A 19889-nucleotide genomic window follows, 5' to 3' on the forward strand; every position below is an offset into this window, starting at 1 on the left:
TTTAGACCTCTTGAAACAGAGGGAAGCTTGCCAAAAAGACATTCCTCAGTGATGCAAAATACCCATATTCAGAGAAAGCTATTTACATTCCTGTTAGGTTTGCTTTAGAGTTGAATACTTTACAGCGTTTGAAATGCTGCGTTATCATTGAACACTGGGTGCCCTGGCCACAGAGACAGACTGACGGACTGCAAGATGCTATGGAGGGATATCACAGCAGTGTGGCCTCAGGGAGAGACTAAATGCCCAAGGGACGTATGGTGGAAGATGCATGGACACCAGCACAACGTCTGTAGGCGGAGGATAATGGTGTTGTCGCTCCATTGAAATTAAGAAAGAGATGAGAAAGCCTATGAAGTGGCTTAACTCTCATTAGCTTTAAGGTTCCAGGCACTGACCCCCTTTATTCTAGACTTACCTGAGTGCACCAGCTGAGATTCAGGGCAGGTGGTTAAAGGCAGACAGAGCACATAACCTGGCCGGGCTGTGCTTGCACAGCAGCAGAGCTCAGTTCCATCACTGCAAAGCAGATGAAAATGTGCCATTAAAAATGTTACACCACTCAGCCCTCCATATATAAAAATGTTTTTCTGAGATACAATTCAGTACAAAAAGAGTTGAGTACATTTCTCTGTCACAGCAAGGAAAAAAAAAATGAGTAGTCGGGTTTAAAGGAGAAGAAAGCATGTGCCCTGTGCTCTGACCCTGGTTTTTGTTTATTGTTTAGATCCTACACCATATTTTTCTTGTTTTCTCCTTCAATTATTTATTAAGGAGAAAAAAAGAAAAAGAGATGGAGAAGGATTTTCTGTTCTTGTTTGTGCCACTGTTCATGGCTGCTGCTGTGGGAACACGGCAACAGCAGCTATCACTGGTTTATTAAAAATAATAAAGCATATCGTTATCATAAAATAGCAATGTGATCAGAAGGATTACTTTCACGTGCCCTTGTCTGAATTTTAGCTGTAAATCAGGGCTCAGATAGAAACAATCTACAGTAGAGCATACAAAGTTTAGAAAAGCTGATATATTTCTACATAAACCATTCCACTAATCTTGCACATATATCACAAAACACCACGCATGCAGAAAGTGGCAATCTCACATATATTTCTTACAGTGAGCCTTTTATTCCGTGCTTCATAGATGCACTGGGGCAGATCGGCTCGACTGCACAGCGCAGCTCCGGATGCGGCCCCACACCTCCTCATGCACAGGAACACTGCTCCATCTGCTGGGCTCCCGCACGACGGACAGGGCTGGAATATTCACCGGGAGCCATACATCAGAGGCAGACTGATGGCTGACGTTACAGCATTAAATCTGTAAAGTCAGGCAAATGCACGCTGGCTGAACACATGCTGTCCTTCTAGCACGCACTGGGACACAAACCATGGCCTCGTAAATAGAAGTACCCAAATGTCCATAGCACGCTGTCATCCCCAACTCCTATGCAAGGCTCCATGCAAATGCACACACCTCTGCTGCTGCTCCACATGTACAGCCTACACTGCAGGTACAAATCGCAGCCCCTCGTCTAACAACACATTTTCCAGCCATCCCTTTTGGTTAAAACACCTTTCCCTGTTTGCAGATAAATCTTTTCCTTATTTTCAGCTCACAGCACTAAACAGTTTTCTTACTAATGACTCTCGTCCATTGCTCTCTCCTTCCAGCTTCTCAGACAGCTACATAGAAAAAAAAAAAAAAAAACCAAAGGCACAGCCAAAACCGTACAGCTTATTAGCTTCTGATCTTTGCAAAACAGGCCAGGAGCACCTCTGCCCCCCAGACACATCCCTTTAAAAAAAGCACAGGTGAGATCACTGAAGTGGTGTCTTTCTCTAGCAACATTACATGGCTTTGCATCAGAATAACATCTTTAAAATTTCCTACTTAAGAAAAATAGTCATTGCCTCAAGTGTTTTTTCAGAGCATACTCAATGATTCAAATTAAACAAAAAAAAGAAGCACTTGCATTTCATTCCCTGTTTCTGATCTTCTGTTTTATTCCTGCATTTCTACGAGCTCAGCCAGTAAGAAATACAGAAACTTACTTCCTGGGTTTGTTTTCATTTTAGGATATCATTACCTTATACTCCATTCTCTTTGGGGTCTTTCACTATCAGCACAAAGCAGTAACAACTGGACTACAAGTGCTTCAGGGCAACGTTCATTTATGTAGGAAGTCTCCATGCTGAAAATAAAGAAAAAAAATCATTTATGGAGATGTTTTTTTTAACCCACTGACTAGCAGAGGCTGAGTACAATATCTGAACGGTGGGACTTGGTTCCTTAACCTTAATGCTCACGGATGCTTTCAAACCCAAAAGTGATTAAGTGAACTCTATGCACCCAGGATTCATAGAGTCAAAAAGAATACTGAGTACAAAAAAAAAAAAAAAAAAAAAAAAAAAAGTACAAAACTGGCTATCAGCATGGGAGAAGTTTCATCCACAGCAGGTTGATGGATTTCACATCTGATAAGGAGAATGGGGGAAGGACAGCCTGGAGGGGAAGCAAAGATCGAGACTGCAAGGAAAGAAGGGCAGCAGGGGAACGAGTTACAAGGTGTTCGTGACTGCAACAGGAGCAGCAAGAAGTCAGTCAGCTGTGACCCCATACTGGTGGTCTGAAGAATGATGCACTTGGGGCCAAGGCACCCTAAGGACTAGGAGCACATGGATGGGCAGGACATGGTGCCTGTCCCCAGCACTGGGCAGCAACCACAGCCCTTGTGCCTTTGGGATAGGCCAGGGAGAATAGAAACAGAGTGGTGTGCTTTCCTCAGAACAAATTCAAAACTGAAACGTGTCCCTCTGGTCTGCTGATCTCCTGGCTTCGGGTCTCTCCTCTCCACCAGGAGCTCACCCCAAGGAGAACGAATCGCAGCTTTTAACGGTGAAACACAACTGGCGCTACCCAGCCCTGGAGCTGCCAGCAGAAGATAAGAGCCTGAAGAGGAGGCAGGAAGACGGGCAGCCTTTCAGATTTCCAGAAGGTCAGAGCAGGGGCGGAGGGAGGCTGGCATCCTGGCAGGGGCACCAGCTCTGCTCCTCTGCTGCCACTCCCGCAGCAAACCGCAGCCAAATCCCTTCGGCTGTCAAACGTGCACTATGCTATTGTTAATGATGCTATTACTTACCATATGTTTAGCAGTATGGCTGGCTTGATTCAGCTTATTCAAATGCAGGATTGAACGTTTCAGTGTAGCACGCAGCCCTGGGCTCAGGGGGCTTTTGAACTGAGGGAGAAAGCAAAAGCTATTGCAGAGAAGGGAAAATGTTAGTTACTTAACAAGGTCAGTAGCATAAATTCTTATTTTGTTTACTTCAGAGAGCACAGAAGCCAGTGTTTACACCCTGCTTCTGTTAATTACTTTCAGAGTAGGCTGCAGAATCATTTGCTTTCCTACCTAAAATTGTACTTTATGCTGCTAAGAAGGGCTTCCAGCCATTTCACTGAGGAATGACTGCACTCTGTGGAGAGATAAACAGATTCCTTTACATTGCCATAGATGGGGTCGAGCTGTAACATTCAGAGCCAGTGCTTGCACGGCCTGAAACATTGGTTCAGCCACTTGAAAAGGTGAAGGTTATTTGTAAAATTCAGATTCAAGTTCAGCTTTCAAATTTGGCCAAAGATTTGAGTTATCCAGGAAGAAGAACTTGTTAAGAGCTGGCTTGCTTCAGTTTCTCTCCTAATCATATGTGCTGAAAACCTGTAGCTTCATTTCAATGCCATATAAACTTACAATCCAAATGCTTAAAAAAAGAAAGGCCTGGTAAATGGTGAAAGTAGCACAGTGTCCCAAAAAACCCTGTAAATAAAGTCGTACTAAAAATCATGCTTGTTTAAAAGATAAATAAATCCAAGAACTGCATTTCTGTTTGATTTGCTGCAGTGAAATGTATCAAGACCACCCATTTAGCTCACATGATATCCCCACTGTATTCTTGTCCAACACCATCAATTTAATTCCCCAGACCTCCCCATTCGCAGAACTTGCTCTGGCAACCACATACTCCCAGCTTGGACTATGTGGCAGATGTGGCTGCGTTTGCAGAAGAATACAACGTTGTTGTTTGTTTGGTTTTTTTTTTCCCTGCCAGTGTATTATTCTGGCTCTTCCTCGATGTATTCAAGCATATCTCTAAAACTATAACTGGTCCAATTTCTTGTTAATATTCTGGCAGATCTACTGACAAGAGCTGACAGAGAGGAAACATCTTCATAAACTTATCTTAAAAACACCGTGTTACTGGGAGTCCTTAATGAAACCAGTAACACACAGGGCCTGTATAACAGCAGATGATGCCAGCTGATTTGCAGTTTGTCTGAACTATGTAATGAAGAGAAAAGCAAACAGAAGAACTGCAGAAAGGCAACCGTAAGCTAATCACTTCCTAAAGCAGCAAGAAACCTTCAAAGATCTCTCCAGCTATTTAAGATCAAATATGATTCAAGTAAGATATTAACTCATCTCAGAATAAACTGTACTAGTTCAACGCCCATGAACGCCTTTGCTACCCATGGTTTCCAAGGAACAGGCATGGCAGTAATTAGTGGGGCATGAAAATCAATTCTGATGACTCAAAAGACAGTCTGTGAGTGTGGAAGCAGCAATGCTGAGAATAACAAGGATACACTTCACATTCAGAACAAGACAAACTCTTCCTTTGACCAGTAACACACTTGTGTGACACCATCCTTTCAAACCAAGCAAGACATAGCCAAACACTCAAGTGTTATCGAGCAGCAATCCGAAACAATTCCAACTAACGGTCCAGGAACATCACATTCAACCACACAGTAGATGACGGGGGGAAGAAGTTCATATCTTATTTCAGTGGATCTTCACAACAGAAAGCTCATCAGCTTCCTCAGGGAATAAAAGGTGCTTTAGCAGTGAAGAGCAGCCATTGAGAAAATGTGCAGCAAGAACTCTGAACAAAGCAGCAAGTCTTTTTGCAAGCACCACCACATGCTGTCTGTAGATAGGGCTGTAATCTATCCAGAGCATCGCTAGCCTGAGAGGCTCCTATTTCACAAGAGCCCGTGCACAGGCAGTCCTGAGAGGCCCCTAATCAATGGATAACACGGGGATGGTTCCTGCACTACAAGATCTTGGCTGAAACAGAAAATACGCCTTTTTCAGAGCGCTGCAAGGTTGAGGTGCTTTGTAGCACACAGAAAGCAATCAGTAAGTAACTGGATGTCTTTATCACTGTGAGCCAATACAGCACAATCATTTGCAAACAGCCCATTAGGAGTAGCCTTCATTACTTTTACCTTTGCTGCAGATGCGGGGGGCCACAAGCACGATGCCAAATAATGGAGAAGCTAATACTCCACCCACCTGTAATTGTACTTAGAGCAACAAAATATTCTCAAGGGGACCATGGAAGGACCTGAAAACGTGTTTCAGTGCCCCAGCACCAGAGAAAACTATTGATTACAGAGACCAGGGAGAAAGCAATACTGTCCAAAATATATTTTAATAGACATTTCCTTTGGGTCGAGATTTTAGGATCTAGTTTACAAAGGTAAAAGGCAAGAGGAAAGAGCAGAAACAGATGCAAAAGGATCTGGGACCAAAATAAATAAATAAACCAAGAAACCAAAGCCAAAAAACAAAACAAAACAAAACAAAACAAACAAAAAAAACCCCCGCCCCCCCCAAAAAAAAAAAAAAAAAAAACCACAAAAAACATCCACAAAAGGAGGAAAAAAATAAACGTTTCACACCTTAAAGTAGTAACTTAATAGTAGCAGGCTGTTCTTTAGGAAAAACACCGCTTTGATCTCTCCTAGCTCTGCCTATGGGTGCGCTATCCCAAGCATTTCAAAGAAACCTCTTATCGTTGCGTACCTGCCTCAGAGAAATCATACCACTGAAGGAACAAAAAGGTTGATTGTTATTTTAATTGAATTTGTTTTCAATTTATTTTCAAGCTGTCTGGGGGAAACCTTTTACACGTGCATTGTTTGATTTGTTTTTAACTTCAGTTCCATTATCTTAATAATGAAGCTTTTAAGGCATTTAAAGGAGCCTGTTTGTCAAAAAAGTTACTCACATTGATCAGATCGATACACACGAAAGTGCCCGAAAGCAGGAAATAAACACGGATTTAAAAAAAGCCGGTGTGATTTTACAGAAAGTGGGTTTTGTGGTGACCTCAGCGGCTCAGCATGATTCACAGACGTGATCTCTGCCAACACACACATCCATGAGCTAATGTGCCAGGGGATTACTCTCCAGCCACCACTAATGCGGGCTGCCCGCATGCGGTCTCCATTTCAAAGGTGCCGAACGCTTCCAGCTCCCCCTGCTCCCAGTGCTAAGCTCTGGGACAAACCCTGCCAGAAGGACTCCTTCAGTAAGATTAACAGTAAATCCGGGATTAGTGCTACAAGAGGTTAATTAGTTTTCCAGGTAGTTAGCTAATAGTTCTTTTCAATTTTATAACAAGCAAGCAGTGCACGAGCTGTGGAGCTGCAGGTGAGAGCACTCTGCTGGAAGGGCTGCAGGGCAGTCCTGAATTTTAACACCTCCTCATAGAATCATTAAGGTTGGAAAAGCCCTCAAGGATCATCTAGTCCAACCATCCACCTACCACCAATACTGCCTGCTAACCCATGTCCCTAAGTACCACATCCACGCATTTCTGTGACACCTCCAGGGACAGTGACTCCACCACCACCTGGGCAGCCTGTGCCAGTGCCCAGTCACTCTCTCGGAGAAGAATTCTTTCCCAACATCCATCCTCCTCCCATGCTATCCCATTATGCTGCCTTGAAAGCCTTAAAGGATGCCTGCACCCCTGCTCCAGGCAGAAGAAAGCAACTGCCCTGTGTACTTACCCCCTGCAACGCATGCTCTTCTGTGCCTAGAACACACCAAATTAGGCAGAAAGCACTACTGCAGAAGAAACAGAGGGTTTTTTCTGTTTCTTAGGAATGTGCTTTTGTGTTGAGACAAAAGGGGTTTAAAGCTGAACTTTCCGCTCTACAGCTTTCTTCTCCAAGTGATACATGCTTTGCTTCTTAAAGATGCTCAGAGCCTTTTAACACTTGAAAACAGTTTTTTCTTAATAATAAAGAAAAGTCTCAGCTAATCTTTCAGTGATGATTGCCTTGATGCAGTCGTAGTTTGGTTGCATCCAAGTTTGCCTGTGCTGTAACAGCAGCAACTTAGGCCCTGCTCTCACATTCTTTTTGAATTTATGAATGAAACTCATTATATCATTTCCATGGCAGCAAAACAGCTGGGCAGCATTAGACAGACAGGCCTAATTTTATCTTATTTATTTCACTGGAGATCTATTAATTTTTCTGAACAAGAAATTGCTTGAAAAACAGAAATGAAAGAACCAAAATGACTCGTAATGAGTGGTTTCTGTCATCCCTTCCCCTTCCTCTAGCCCCAAAAAGGAAACAAACTGTCAACACCATTAATTTTTAAATGCCATTCTGAAATTAAATATTGAGCTGGGTTTTCAAAAGACAGGACAGTTTTAAAAATTAAAGAAGCACAACTAAGTACTGAGTATGGAGTATCTCTTTTTGGCCACTAAACCACCACTGTTCATCCTACCTAGCCAATTCTTTGTTTCTAGTACTGATCTAGAACATCCACATCTGCTCACTCTGTCTTCACCCCAGTAGGAAACCAGAAGTTTTTTGATAATCCTCAGAGGAATCTAACAGAGGATCCTTAGGGAAGGAATATCATCAGTCACGTGTTTGTTCTGCAAGAGTTCCAATCTTAGATCTCTGTACCAAGTACCATATTAGCTCCAAGGAGGTCTTACAGCTGTGGGGTTCACCAGACAACCCTTACAGGTAGGCATAAGAGCAGAAATGCTGATCTAGATGCTCTGGGCCAAATTTAAAACCAGGGCACAGCAAAAGGAAACTTCACTTGACAGCAGTGGGAATCTCTCCAAGCTGCAACAGTGTTGTATGGTCAACGCCTGAGCACAACTTCTTAGTATACTATCACAGAATAATATCATAGAATCAATTAAGGTTGGAAAGGACCACTAAGATCATTTGTCCAACCATCAACCCATCCCCACCACACACAGTATCCAGTGGGACAGGATGAAAGGTGACATGGAGTAGCAGCTGTGCAGCAGCTTTATCCATACCTCCTGATGACAGCGCTGAAGCTAAGCACTGTGTTCTTAGATTGCTACATCTTTACCTGTATCAAGGAGCTCTTAAATATTCAGGCAGTCCCACTGAGAAAAATAAAAGCCTCAAGTAGAATTAGGTATGCAGGAAGGCTAGTATCTGTGTTCTCCCATCTGGAAGCCATTCCTTGCTGCCTTTCTCCACCCCCCCGCACCCCCACTTAGCAACCAGCAGAGTAGCTTGGCTATTACCACCTCCCTCATCCCTCAGTATGTGCACAGGACATAGCCATGGGTCCCACTGGGTCAAGAGCAGCACATCTGCATATCAACCATCTCAACCATCACTGCTCTCCCACTTCTGCTTTAATTTCTGTTTCCTGCCATTCGCAGCAGTGAACAATGATGCATTACAATTTCCAGGTGCCTAAGGCTCAAAGAGCTTTCCTAGATATAATCAGCAGAAAATAAGGATTTTGCATTGAAAGCCAATGCCAACATCCCTGCAGTGATAACCATCCCAGTATAATTAAAATGAACATTACATGAAATGCCATCTCTAAGCAGCATATTTTAGATAAAATAATAATAATAAAAAAAACATTTCCCAGATCAAAAGAAGAGAATTATAATTGGGAAAGGGTGGAGGTGGAGGAGGACAGTGTGACAGCCCCAAGAAACATTGCTATTATTATGAGGCAAAGTTTGCTAAAATGCCAACTGCTCGCCCACAGTGGAAGGAAGCACCAGTTTACTTGTTAAGCGCCTTAATTAATTAACTGGCATTGTCCTGGATTTCCTGAAGCTGGGTTTACTGGGGAATCAATTTTAAAGAGCTTCCAGAAAGAAAATTTAAATTTCTGCTTAAAGACTTTACAAGACAAGATTAGCAAACAAGAGCCCACATCCAAACCATGTGGACAAAACCACAGCCGTTTTTCCCATGGAGTCTGTTGTGATCAGCTGTATTGACCTACTGAACAGCACAAACTTTCCTGAATTTATCCTTCTTGGAACTACAGCAGCTCATCTAGCAAAGCAAAGCAAAGCATGCTTCTCAAGCTTGGGACATAGTTGCTCCCAATGCCAAAGCTGGGGCAGCAGCATCCTTCTGACAGTTATGTGAATACATGCAATGCGCTGCAGTATCCCTTCACGTCATGTCAGACTTCTCCCATCTCACGGATTACCCAAACTATGCTCCAAGTCCTGCTTTAATCACCGCTTCCAGGGTCAGCAATTCCCACTCTGTGAGCTTGACTACTGATTTCTGCTTGGCCATAGTAAAACAGATCTTAAAGTGCAGATATCTGTTACGCAAAACAGTAACTACAAATGCACACACACTGCACCGAGTGCCGTAGTCTAGAGCAACAGGCATGGGTTGATGGTTAGACTGGATGATCTTACTGACCTTTGCAACCTCAACAATCCTATGAATCTATGATTCCCACATCTTAAAATCTAGCATTTTTTTTCCCCAGCTCATTAGGACCCTTTCCTTCCCGGACTTCTGCAGAAGGCTGTGGTGCATGATGGTACTCAACCTTACTGTGTCCCCTTTGTCTGGCACCTTCAGTGCCCTTAGTGATCAAGGGGGCTCTTAAGGTTCCTTCCACGTTCACTGCCATAGACACCTATTTTTGGACAGCACTATGAAGTGCCCATTTCCTTCCACTGACTGCAGGAGAAGCTGAAGTGTCCAAACACAGCTACATCAGATTAGATGAGTCTAAATGATACACTGCATATAGATACAGTGTAACATGCCCTTATTAAAGCCCTCCAGCAGCAAAACACCACCACATAAATATGGAAGTGCATACTTCTTTGAATTATGGATTTTAAGAGCTATTTTTGATGTCAGATTCTGCTCTTACATGTGTGCAACAAGACAAGAGGGAGTAAGAGGCTCTCCCAGCTCTCTGCAATGAATAGCTTGATGGAATAAGCTCCTTGCAAAAAGAGGCACACAGATGGTCATTCCATTCTACAATGTGGTCAGCACCACAAAATGAGAGTAGAAGATGAATATCAACATCTCATCCCCTTTCTGCCAAGGGGAGAGGATCACAGCTACACTTTACGCTTCTGTACTTTACAAAACGTCTCTTTTGAGAATGGAAAAGTTTTCCCCAAGAAAACTAAAGCCTGTGGAAGAAAGACTCAGCAAATGCACAAAAAGGACAAGACCGAAGAGATGGAAATAGGAAAATTCATTATTTCATAGATGTGGGAAACTTGGTAACCTCTCCCAGTGTGTGGCAACACAGCTGGCTCCCACCCTGTCTCTACTCTGAGACAGGTCTGTATTTTGGGTGGGGGACAAGGAAGGTGAAGCCTTTCTTTACCATTAGAAGTCCTTCTATTCATTACAAAACTATTCAGCCACGTGATACTTGAACAATCCTGTGCAGCAGGTGAAATAGCACTGGACATCAGCAGAGCTCTCTAGAGTTATGGGACTTCACCCCACCCCATTTCCACCATCACCAAGTCTCGCCTGATGGTTTGTACTTTCCTGTGCAAAAATACTGTAGCACTGACACAGAGGCATGGATCAGTCATGTGCTGGCCCACTGCCCAGCCTAGTGTTTGGTTTGGCTCCAGCAGTTCAGCTGACACACACATCTTTCTTCAATTCTCCTTTGGCAGCCCCTCCATTTCTCCAGCATTGCTTCTCCCACTGCCCCCCCAGCTCTCCATCTTTTATCCCACTGCACACACAACCCCCATTCACCAGAGGGCTTCAAGAGGTGCTCCACTCTGGACACACAGACCTCTAGCCAGGCTGCATTCTGCCTTACTATGCAAGTTATCAAACCAAAGATCAGTGGGGCTCTCAAGCAGGACAGACTAAATCTGACTCAGTCCACAGAAGAAAGTAGAGGATGATGTAGTCATGTCACATTCAGCTTTTTTATGTAGACATGTGCTGCCTCCTGTAGCAATGACCCAGCCCATTAGACTCACTCAGCCTTTCTTTCACCTTTCTAGCCACTAGTCATTGATAATCTGTGCCATTAATTCTACCTGTCACTGAAGCTGCAGCACATACCTGCACATGGCAATACAGCGGCTGAATATACTGCGTGAGAGCAAGAATCTTCCTAATGGATTTCTGCAGCAAGAGTGGTAAATGGGGGTGTTCCCAGCTACATATATCCTAGTGAGAGGTAATGAACAGCACTCCCAGAGCATTTTGCTAATAACCTCAAATAGAGTGAAGAGTTCAGCTGGGAGGGGTGATTTTTTTTTTTTTTCTTTTTTTTGGTAAAAGTTTGATGAGCTTTCAGAATCCAATATTTCAGACTTGCTCGTCGCTAATTAAGGGTTAGTACACTAAATTAGCAGTAAATTAACTTTCATTTCTCTGCTAGTACACTAGAGCTGCAGGAAATTACCCAAATTATTCAGGTAGTGACATTCATCACTGGGTGGAATGACTGTAGCTTAAACAAGATTTAGTGCTACTCTGTAGCTAATATTCACAGCTGCAGTAGCAAGAGGCAGGCACTCTCATTCACAGTAGTTTTGACAGTGTAGGTGCCTAAGTAGGGCACCTGAGCTGTTCATCTGAGCTGCTGATTATTGAGGCAACAGGACAGGACAGACCTTGCATTGCTGAGAGAACGCTGCATGCTTGGGTGCTAATGGAGAGGCACCTGGCCAGTGGCTGCAAGTGACTGAGTGACACCATAAAATGAAAATACCACCCCCAAAAATATCTCTGCACATTTGCTGGAGATAATTGATGCTGGTGCAGCATCACTCCAAACCAGTCGTAAAGCTCCATCTGTAGCTGCAGCTCTGCAGACAGTTCATAATTATGCTTAATATTACAATCCCCTATTTCCAGGGAGGCTTTGAGGATCTCTGTTCATTTGTCTAAGTGATGAGCACTTTATCCAGGACTTAGGAGCTTACCTTCCTCCTTGGGGAATGGATGGCTCCAGAGCTGCTGAATGCCTTCAGAGTTCTCCTCAACTGCCTTTCAGTTACACTGAACCATAACAGCTCAAGGAATATACTTCCAGAGAAGCTTCTGATGGTCAGTGAGGGGAGGTGGACACCTTACCACAGCCATATCCCCTCACTGACCTTCCCCAGTCTGCCTTTTCTTCAAGGACACAAGCCCATGAGTTCCCTGACTAAGTGGTACCCAGAGGATTTGTACCATCAGCATACACCCTGCTCCATTCCACAGCCCTGCTTCCTTCACCAGCCTTCCATCTGTAGCACGTTCCTTGCAAGAACTCAAGCCAACACGCATCATTTAGGAAGAAGAAGATGGCAACAAAGTGAGAAGATGTAGACACTGAAAACAAAGTGCTGATGCTTTCCAATTCACAAAGGCTGCATATCAATAAACAAAAGGCTTTAGTATGTGAGGAGAAACCCTTCAAGATGCCGTTTTACCCTTGACTATTAAGAACACAATCAGTTTATAAAAGGCATATGGCTGAATAGACACAGCCATGCAAACAACAGGACACATCCCATTTGATCACAAAGAAGCTCATGTGCTGTCTGAAGCTTTGTGCAGAATGGCAGCAGGCGTCTTTACACAGTATTTTTTGATTTCTCCAGCACTCATACCGGAGGGAATGAGATGTCCCCCCTGCAAATAAAGTCCAAATCTGAAGCAGGCACTTTTTTTTTTTAAGTTCACAAATGGGGATTTCAGATGCCACTGCTATTAATTTTCACTCTTCTGGCTCTGTTCCTTGTCTGCTGCTGGCAATCACTGTGGGATCAAGAATGAGTCTCAAAACAGGAGGAACAGACAGTTGTCTAGTTGTGCTTTTTACATTCTCTCACACGCAGCCCTGAGCAGGGATGAGAATGCATATCTTAATTAACTGCGGCCCTCCACAAACAGCCTGGGGCAGGTTTTCATAGATATTGGCTTCTGACTGGACAACTGGCAAGCAGATTTTTACTGCCTGGAAACAAAGGCACTGCAAAAAGCCAGTAAGTTAAATCAATGTTCTATTAATTCATGTTTAAAGTCTCATAGGAACATAACGCTCTTTGTCCAAAAATGTTCCAGAGTTTTTACAGCTGCACTGCTAGCACGTGGAGCAGAGAACAGGCTTCTCAGGTGTCCCAGTGGGCAGGAACAGTGCTTTCTTCCATGTAATATCTATCAGACATTGCAAAAAGCTGCTGTCAGCCCACCTTTGTCACCCAGCTTGCCCTTAAGATAAAGAACCATCAGCTTGCTGTCCTAGGAAGAGCTGCTAACATGCAAGAAGCAAATCTCTAGCTTCCTGGAAAAGAAGAATAGTTTGCATCTTTCTCTTCCTTACTCCTCAAGGAGCAGGCTCCCTGCACGTACGTGGAGCAGCGCCATAGCATCACCTCCCCGGTCACAACTAAGCAGCCATTCCTGAGGTGCTGTAAGAAAGGAGCCTATTTACTGCTCCTTTGAACCCGAAATGAAGAATGAGTTCTGCACAATGCTCTCAAGGAGCTGCCTACAGACATGAAGGCTGCTCTTCTCCCTACTCCTTGCTCTGCCAGGTGACACGGAGAGGGCAGCAAAGTAACTAAGGCACCCTACATCTCCTGCGTCATTGGGCAGGTAGTAGCAGAAGATCCACTATAAGAAGGAAAGGAACAGACTTTGCAGCAGGGTCTGCAGTAACAGGACAAGGGGAAATGGTTTCAAACTAAAATGGGAAATTTAGACTGGATATAAGGAGAAGTATTTTACAGTAACAGCAATAATGTGCTGGCGTAGGTTCCCAGAGAGGTGGTGGAGGCCCCATCCACGGAGATATCCAAGGTCAGGCTGGATGGGCTCTAAGCACCTGATGGAGCTGTAGGCGCCCCTGTTCATTGCAGGGTAGTTAGACTAGATGGCCTTTAAGGGCCCCTTCCAATTCAAATGATTCTGTGATTTTCCTCTGTAGCTTGCACAGCCTGTGTATAGGACCAGAAGATTAGAAACCCCATTTTGCAGAGGACTGAGGTTGTTATCACATCTTCTATAAGCTCAACCAGGAGGGCTGCACAGAGCCAAGAACAGACCGCAGGATTCTGATGTGCCAAGTTACCAGCTCTCTATTAGGCTAAACTGTCCGACAAGCGCAAAGTGTCTCAGAGCACAATTTTTGGGCACAGAACAGGAACTGCACAGAGCAGAGCATCTGTGCTGGCTCCATATGCTGGGCTCAGCCTGCTCTGACTCTGCCTGCTCATCTGCACCCTCCCTTATTCCCAAAGGGTTCTCTCCAACCAAGAACCACTGTGAATTTTGGAAAGATTTCCATCCCATGGGTATTTCATACACATTTTTAACTTTACACATGTTTCTGAAAGAAAAAAAAAAAAGCAGTGAATGTCTTGCAATGACAAATAACGTATGCCGTGACAACAGAAAATATGCAGTATCTTATTAACAGAAGCTGTACAACTAGTCTGTTAGAGGGACTGAGTCAAAGTGCCAATTTTGTAATGCTGTTTACCAAAAATCAAACAGGCATTCTGCAGTCCACCTGTTCCTAGTGCCGTTGAATTCATGATAGCCATTTTCTGAAGCCAGAGAAATAATTGCTAGACCACTTTATGGATGGCAGCTGGTTTGGAATGAGAAATGTGCAATAATTAAAGACTGTAAGGAATGTAAGCTATTAAAAGGGCAAAGGAAGTAAAAAAAAAAAAACAAGTCCAGAATGGGCAAATGGACACCTTCCATACAAGCAAAAACCTCTTCTCTTCCACTGTATTCGGTTCACTCACAGGAAAGCCAGTAAACGTGCAGAGGGGAAAAAGCCAACAAGTCAAACTTCTGCAAGTATGTTCTTCGTCCAGGAACTATAGCTCAGTCCTTGTCACTAGCATGAGATGCTAGAGTTAAGCAATGGCCTAGAGACCAACCTCTGCCAGATGCTTCAAAAGGCCCCATAACAACCCGTAATGGAGTATTATGCAGTAGTACGTGTAAGGGAGGACTTGTGCTGAGCGTGTGCACAGAAGTACAGAAGATGAAACTCCAGCCCATCTAACTGGAGATGATATTTCCAGTCATATAAACAACGCCAATCTGTCGGTCTCAATGTTCTACCTTGTGGCAATGAGTCCCACAGGCTAATTAAAACTAAGGTTAAAAGTGGTTCCTATTAAAGCTGTTCAATGTGTTTACTTTGATTTTAATTTGATGTCTCTTTCTTATCCAACAGAGGAAAGAGTCATGGCGCTGCCATTTTATTTATATCCATCACAGCGTGTCTCTCAGTGGCACAACTCATGTATTGTATTCCCTAAAATAAACAGACCTAACCTTTGCAGTCTCAGCCTGCATGCAAATCTTCCCTGAAGTATTTTCCATGCTTCTGATTAGGTTTGTTGCCCTTCACTGAACCTCTTCTATTTCCTGCTCTATCCTTTTTTAATTAGGGTAACCAAACTAAACATACCTCTCAAGGTGAGGCCACATCACCATCATCTAGAACAACACTGTCATATTTTCAGTGTTGTCCTCCATTCAGCAAATTAATGTCATGCCATTTAATATTTATGCTTTCTTGATCACTGCTCAGACACGAGCAGATGTTTTCCATTGAGCTCTCAAGATCTTTTTCTGATTTGCAACTTACCCCATTAGAAGAGCAATTGTACCACCCAATTAATAGTAACTTCACTCGCATCAATTTTTTCCTATCAGCATTTTGATGAATAATAAAGCTTCAGTAAATGTGAAGGAAACCCTTAACCATGTTTAGATTTGATTAAATTTTGGAGCATCAGATTTCACCCATTTGTGGGCACAGGCACATTGGTGCCTGATAAATAAACAAATGATCATATAGTGATTACTCAGCATCTTTACAGAGATGATTTTTAAAGAATTCATGTTTTCAAGAATAACTTATTTTTAAACTTTTTTTTTTTTTTTTTTTAAATCTCAAACCTTATCTTTCTTTTCCTACACTATAAGCATATAGAGAGGAATGGAGGGAAGGAGCCTCTGTCTCTTCTCAGAGTGTGCTCACATGCCCAGCACCAAGCCAAGCAAACCCACTTCCTCTGCTTGTAACATAATTTTCAAGAAAGGTAAACATGACAAGCTTCAAAGGCATTCTAAACAAAACTGCGCCAGTAAAAGCTTTGTCGACCTATGTAGCACACACTTCCATAGTCTAAGAAGAGAAATACCCCTCTCAGAGAAATTCAGACCACATGTGGTTTTCTGAATGCAGAATGTCTTTTTATAATGATATATTCATGCTCACTGCCATTCTTCACAGACTTCCTATAGAGTGGATGCTGTTCCCTCAAAAAATGTGTTGAATTACTTCAGCAAGAATCAAGTTTCTGAACATCCACAAGAGGAAGAAGAAAGATGAAGGGAATCTTCAGCAGTTTCACATCTAGATAGAAGTCCCTTTTCCAAGGATTTAGGTAAGATATGTTCCTACCAGAGAATTATTCCCAAATTCTCAGCAGTGGCCTCCTGCAGTCACAGACAGGAACAGACATTTTACTCTTCAGATACCTGAAGAGCTCATCTCACATCACCACTTGGTACTGCAGCCTTTGGAATTGCCTTCTGAGATGTCATTAATTACAGAAGCTGATTTTATGTAGATTTACTTATTTATTTCCCTCAGCATATGACACACCAACCCATCACAGGTTATTTATTTTCGTTGAGAACTTGTGTATAATATATAACAGTCCAGAAGCATAACTAGGTGTTATTTGAAAAAGCCGTGTTTCTGCTAGAAAGGAAAAATCATCACATTTTCCAGAGGTCAGCTTTCTGGAAAAGAAAAATAGCTACTTTCCTTTTAGGAAAAAAACAAAAAACAAAAAACAATGGTTTCTACCTCAGCTGAAAATTCCCATCTGCTGTGGGCTCTCTGACTCATCGCCTTATTAGCAAAATTGTCTGAAAGCAGCATAAATCCGACTTACTCAAAAACCAAATCTGCAGTTAGACAAAAAAAAGGAAATCACAGATTGCCACTCCCCCCTAAATCACACTCTTTCACTGCCATCAGTTCAACAGCACCAGCAGCTATTAGCACAGCTGGACAGACGTTCCTCCAAACCACGTGCAGGATTTTCCCCTTGGCCAGGAGGTTTTTGGCCAGCACCAGCCCTGAGATCTGGGTTTCTCTCCCCAGCAGGCAGGCTGTCCGTGGCCATAATTTCCGGCTGGTGGGGTTTTATGTTGCAATTCCCTTTTGGCCATCTGTACAGAGAAGCCCCATTTGTTTTGCTTTTGCCTCTGCCTCTCTTTATCTTTGGAATATAATGCACTGTCAGGGCCACGCTTTGGTTTGTATCTTTTAACAGCCATCACCGCTCAGCAGCCCGCTCTCTGCTTCTCATTTAATGGCACATTTCTCCTCTGCTTTACACAAAGCCATTACCACTTGGCTGACCAACACTACACACTTTTGGGGTCAGGTGTGGCATTGTCAGCTTGCTGGGGTTAATTTTTCAGTTGCTTGTTGCTGGTACTTAGCCACACTCTCTTAGTAAATCATCAGACATAATGGAGGAGGGTTTCTGGGGAGGACAATGGAGGCATACTTTACAGGCTACGTTTATTGCTTTTTTTTTTTCCTCTCCATCCAAGCCTGTCATCTGGAGAGGCGGTGCATCCTGATCCCTACCAATGCAAGATCAAAGCCTTTTGGAGCTGTCAGAACTCTGAGCTTGTTGTTATCCGTATTTACACGTGTTTATTTTTAGTATTATTATTAAGTCATCTTGGCAGCTCTTGAGCAGCCACATGGGCAAGGACCCTATCTATAACAGTGCACAAATACAAACCACAGCGATATCTCTTTGAAAAGCATACAGCCTCAGGAGAAGCCAGCAACAGAGAACGTGCTTAAATGCTGGACTTCATCCAGGTTACTTCTGTGTAAACAGGGATGTGCTCCACAGGTCAGGTCATGGCTGGAGTTCAGGGCCCTACTTCTTTCATGATGAGACCAAATGAGGCAGCTGGATGTCTGAGAAACTGGCTGCCAGACCCACTGCACCTTGTTTCCAGCAATATTCAAAGCGGGCTGCACGAAGCTGCAGCACCCCAGTAACATTCACACATGCTCCAGGGCACAGGGAAGGACCATCAGGTTGCTCATAACAACTTACTCCACCATCAGTCCAATTCATCACTCCTTGAGTTGCTCAATTCCCCCAAAATCAGCAGAAGTGCTGTAATACCTGAAGACTTTGGGACATCTCAGGAGCAGTCAAGATGTGATATCCGTCTGTCCAGAGCCACAGTGCTCACAAGCTCAGAGGTCAGCCAGCAACCATTTCTGTGACAAACGACATCAAAAGACATCAGAGCCAAATGCAGTTGGAGTTTCACAGTTGTTCCCATTGCACTTATTCAGATTTTGTTTAGCTCATTTAGGCAACAACAGCTGGGAGCAGTATTTCCTTCAAATTATAGAAAGATTTAGTGTTATCTTAATGCAATACAAGTGTAGCCTGAATTATATTTATGAGGAAGCACAATATGTGCTAATGAATAATAAAGACTTAGTACAAGGGTATTAGCCTTCTCTGACTGATGCTGCTTAAGCCAGTTCTCACCTTTTAACGGTCAGTAACTCACCATGACACTGTCACTCATCAGCCTGCTCCCAGGAGAGAGAGTTGGACGTGTCCTTCCTTTAGTATAGTTTCAGCTGTACCAGATGCGACAGAGTTGAGCTGGAGGAGAGCTGGGCTTCCCTTTCTGCAGTCCTGCAAGGCATCTTCAGCAAAGCCAGCTCTGATAAAACCGGGTGTTTCCACATCCATCACGTGAAAATCAGCAACAACGCAGAGTTTGGCACAAAGTTCATTCCAAAAGCTGGCAGCAGTTCCATGATGTAGTCCTTACTTCGTCCTTGTTGGTTTGTCCATCTGCAATATAAAGAGGCGTTCTCTGGAATATATGACACCTATATCACTGCTACAGGCACAGGAGTGGTAGGAAATAGAAGTGTAGAGCAGCCAACAGTAAACAATCAGCTGCAATCAAGAACGGCACCAGTATAGTTTGCTGACTATCTAAATTAGTTGGGGGCATCTAAGAAAATCCTTGACACATATCACAGCCACCAAAGGCACACAAGTTCTTATGCAAAGAGGAACATTTTTATAAAGATGCTACATAAAAACATCCATAAAAATAGCAGAGAAAGTGAAGTGCTAATGGATGTTCCTCTCTCTCTGTATTATTTATCTTCCACAAAAATACTACATAACCATGCTTTCTCCACAGATGGAGACAAAAATAACATATTTGACTTGTCTGTTTAGGAAATAGTGACATGTGTCAACCAAATTATTTCAACACAGGATTCTTCAGTTTCAGCAACTGTCAGAGGGCTCCCTCCACTGAAAATAATCAATGCCTTTGACAGACAAAGAGAAGTAATACAGTAATTCATTTGATACAACTTGACAGCTTTTTTGACAGTATTTTGCACTGTCAGTCCATAGGATTTGAATTTTAACTGGGGCCAGTGAGAAATATGCTTTTGGTCTTTAGCTGAGTCTCTGCAAACCAAAAGGGCAGCAGGAGAGCAGTACTTACCTACTTTTTATTCACCATTACCTATCACTCTTCATTTTTAATTACTCATTTTTAATACCTTTCCCCATTTTTATACTCTTGAGATGTCATAATAGTGGACATTTAAACTGTACTTTGCTGCTCCCTTGGCAAGAAGGGACATTTCATGCAGCTAGTCTTGGAAACAGAGCTATTTTCTAATGTCACTATGT

The 19889-nt window shown here is 43.1% G+C and overlaps 2 long non-coding RNA genes across 3 annotated transcripts in view; both read right to left on the reverse strand.

Annotated features, from left to right (window-relative positions):
• The window catches only part of LOC122162702, a 44285-nt gene extending 43772 nt beyond the window's left edge, over positions 1-513 (reverse strand). Inside the window, exon 1 of the long non-coding RNA XR_006169646.1 lies at positions 419-513. This is a non-coding gene — a long non-coding RNA (uncharacterized LOC122162702). The remainder of the gene's footprint in view (positions 1-418) is intronic.
• A 618-nt stretch (positions 514-1131) lies between these two features.
• LOC122162701 lies at positions 1132-18994 on the reverse strand. Of its 2 annotated transcripts, none has more exons than XR_006169645.1 (5): positions 18730-18994; positions 18330-18427; positions 3146-3244; positions 2093-2197; positions 1132-1259 (listed from the first exon to the last, which is right to left on the reverse strand). It is a non-coding gene; the product is annotated as an uncharacterized LOC122162701 (long non-coding RNA). The 2 variants fall into 2 exon arrangements; XR_006169644.1 differs by having other exon boundaries at positions 3146-3263.
• Positions 18995-19889: the final 895 nt, after the last annotated feature.

The sequence above is a fragment of the Centrocercus urophasianus genome, unplaced genomic scaffold (assembly GCF_019232065.1).
Source record: "Centrocercus urophasianus isolate 14NV4802_14NV808 unplaced genomic scaffold, USGS_Curo_1.0 seq_22, whole genome shotgun sequence".
Classification (NCBI taxonomy): Eukaryota; Metazoa; Chordata; class Aves; order Galliformes; family Phasianidae; genus Centrocercus; species Centrocercus urophasianus.